A 3,647-nucleotide genomic window follows, 5' to 3' on the forward strand; every position below is an offset into this window, starting at 1 on the left:
TTTTCAGTTTTAATTTCACAAGGTTTTTTTGTGAAACCATTACTGTGTGTATCGTTCCAGTTTTAGTGTTCCGTTGTCTGATGTTAACAAAAAATGATATTGTGAAAATGAAGTCTGTAAAGGACTTGAATATATATATGTAATAGTAACAACTTTGTCTTTAAGATCAAATGTAACAGGCAGCCAATCCATTTTTGTTTTAGCTGAAGTGAGGGTCGTCTTTGGGCCAATGTGGAGCAAATGAGCAAAGGCACATTGACCCAATGTGGGCAGCCTACATGGGTCCAATGTTTTAACCCGCTTTGGGCACACATCGTGCCAATTTGGACATGTTTGCTAGTCTAGTCAAAAATCTCCCAGAAGACCGCACGTAACGTTCTGACAACTGGTAAAACCAATTTTCCATACCGCAGAGCTCTTTAAAAAGCAGTTTAGGAGAAACTGAATCATGTTGATATTAATGGTTCGTGTCAGTTAAAAAAAAAATATTTCAATTCACAAGACCAATTCCCACCTCCAGCTGTGTGCTTTACTGTTGCAGTGTTGCCATGTGAGTGAGACATACTGCACGTCGACTTGTATACTCTGTTGCTTCAGGAAGCATTCATGTGCACTCTTGCAAAATCGAACAGCCCGAGAGAAAACATATTTAATATATTCTGTAAGTATTTCTATTTTGTGTGAATGTACTTCAGACATTTTGTTGGTCAGACAGAGAACAACACACAAACTTTAACATATCATTCACCTGTCAAAATACAGACAACTGTGTCATGACCGTGGGGTAGCTTACCTGTGTCCAGCCACCTCTGAATCAGTCTGTAGCATCCATCTCCATGATCCCATAATAGGGTCAAGGTGAGCGTTATGAATGTAGACAGACTGTTCACATGCACCTCTTTGAGTGTACGCTTAACTTGGACTCAATTGTCAGTAAAGTCTGTTCACATGCAGCTCTATACCTGTGATAGGGAAGTTTCCCTACGGCAAGAATGGAGGACTAAGTCTGTGTGTGTGTGTAGTGTGTGGGTGTGTGTATGTGCGATGTATCTATTGTGTGTGTCTACATGCGTGTGTTGTTCTCTGTTTAATCTCTATGTTCTGCAGTTCTGTCAAATGTTGCCAGAGGAGAAAGTACTACAGTAGCAGCACCTCATTCTGCAATTACTGTCAGATCAGGTAGGGAGGGTACAGCTTGAGATAGCACACAGAGAGCCAGGCAGACGTACAGATGTATGATCTTAATTTGATCACTCTTTTGATGCAGAGAATTTTCTGTGCCACAGGAAATGCAGACGAGCTTCATGATTGACATAAATTCACTGAAAACCTGCACTAACACATGGTTACAGTATATTAATAGTATTGCACTTTCATGTAGCCTAATTTTGGATAGCTAATAGCCTAACCACCGATCGAGCAACATTATGGACTAAACGTTAAAATCCTGTTGCTGCTGGATTATTTTGCTGCGACAATACTGGTCAAATTAAGATTAACACCTGGACGTCTAACACCGTAACGACCCTCCCTGAAACCAGGACAAAGCTACAGAAGGGCCTATGCATTCATGTACACATTATGGTATGTTTCTGAAGTATATCTTCAAAGTGGAATGTTCAGGACATATAGGTTTGCCTGAAGAAATGTTTTGTGTTGAATGGTTCATTCATGTTCATACAGATGATGTATTATACCATTTATACTGAGCCCAGCTACAATGTGTACACAGGTCAGGAGGTTCAATCTCTCCATTCTGCCTCTCTCACTCTCTCAATTCAATTCAATTCAATTTAATTCAAAGGGCTTTATTGGCATGGGAAACATATGTTTACATTTCCAAAGCAAGTGAAATAGATAATAAACAAAAGTGAAATAAACAATCAAAAATGAACATTAAACATTACACTCACAAACATTTCAAAGGAATAGAGATATTTAAAGTGTCATATTATGGCTGTCTCTCTATTTCTAAACAACATAACCTGCCATTTAAGGGGTCTCTCCATTCTGCTCTCAGTTGATCTATTGTGTTCATTTCTAAAACACCCAATTACACCATGTTGGCCCATAGTGTTGCCAAGAAATAAGTGAAGAAAATACTGGTAACATCAAACCCATAAAAACATCAAACCCATTTTCACTGGACTGAGAACTAATACCTTGAGAATCTCACAAAGCTAATGAGAAAGATTAACAACTCAATTGTTTCAAGAGCAATTGTTCCTTTCCCAGTATCTACTCTCAATGTTTGCTGCTAAGCATCTTAGTTTTATGGCACCATAAACAACACAAATCTCTTGGACAGTACCTGGGAGCACAATACTTTGCCAGACACACACCTACAGTAGCCTCCATTATTCAGCAGGAGAGAGTGGAGTAGTGGAGCTACATGGGATGGTATGCTGCAATGTTAGGAGAGAAGTGTAACGGATTGGATTAATATAATGTCACAGTGGGAGGCCATGGATGCAGAATAATGTACACTCATTTACACTGGTGTTTCAGAATGTCACCCTGTTGGAAGGCTCAATAAGGGATGAACAAACAAACACTTTTACCTGCATGGGATGACAACGTCAGAGCCAAACAAAGGGAGTCCGTATCCCTGTATCCCTTCAGCTCTCCCAAATGAACTCTGCTCCTCTCCAGTTGTACATTTCTTTATCTAGCTCTCGTTCTTTATCTCTCCGCTCCAACATTGCAGTCCTGTTTCCAGTATCCCTCAGTATCCCTCTTTTTCTTGTCACTTAACTCCAATCCTTTCTTCTCTGTCTCGTCCCCTCTCCATTTCAGTGCATCATGTGCGCTATGTCTGCCACATTTTCAGTAATAGGAAATAATGTTCGAACTGCACATGCTGGACGTCTCTCATGGGGAGGATGTTGGACTGGTAAAGAAATGCTCAATTTGTCACTGATCATAAACATTTATAGGTGCCCTTGAGCTGCTGGTGGAAAAGTAATTATTTTTAGAATTCGAGACTGGAAGACTTACTCTCTCTTCTCTAACATGTGCGTTGTGCTCAACATTTTCAAACAGGCCCATTGCAAGTTCGAATGTTGCATTAACTTCAGTTTAACTTACTTTACCTGTTGTCCGCTGATGTTTTCATTATGAGACAAAGTATCCACAGGGAAGTAATATTAGCCCGAATTTCATTACGCTGGTCTCATATATTTCTATCATTTGTATTTCCGGGTTGTATTTTCAATACTGACACAATTCACACTGGACATAAAAGCTATTTTAAAAATATTTAACAATGCCCAAGCGTAACCGAACCACAGACCGAACATTGTCGGCTTTTAGCAAGCACTTCCAGCTGATTGTGAGGAAACTTGCTTCGGTTGATAATGTTTGGCTATTGGCACATTGTACATTACTGTTGTTTGCATATTGAGCAATGTGTCAGGAGATTGAAAATACAAACCGGAAATATAAGCCAACAGAGCCATACACAGACTGGCACCCCAAAAAGTCTGGTTAATAATACTTTCCTGTGGACATTTTATCTTCACTACCTACCGTCAAAAGTACCAGCAGCATGGACAACCAGCAAGGTAAGTTCAAATATACAGTACCAGTTAAATGTTTGGACACACCTACTCATTGTACATTGTAGAATAATAGTGAAAACATCAAAA

The 3,647-nt window shown here is 39.6% G+C and overlaps 1 long non-coding RNA gene across 1 annotated transcript; it reads right to left on the reverse strand.

Annotated features, from left to right (window-relative positions):
- Positions 1-1,801: 1,801 nt before the first annotated feature.
- LOC116355053 (uncharacterized) lies at positions 1,802-3,358 on the reverse strand. Its single transcript, XR_004204280.1, has 3 exons — positions 3,093-3,358; positions 2,562-2,890; positions 1,802-2,405 (listed from the first exon to the last, which is right to left on the reverse strand). It is a non-coding gene; the product is annotated as an uncharacterized LOC116355053 (long non-coding RNA).
- Positions 3,359-3,647: the final 289 nt, after the last annotated feature.

Source organism: Oncorhynchus kisutch, linkage group LG2, assembly GCF_002021735.2.
Source record: "Oncorhynchus kisutch isolate 150728-3 linkage group LG2, Okis_V2, whole genome shotgun sequence".
NCBI classification, from domain to species: domain Eukaryota; kingdom Metazoa; phylum Chordata; class Actinopteri; order Salmoniformes; family Salmonidae; genus Oncorhynchus; species Oncorhynchus kisutch.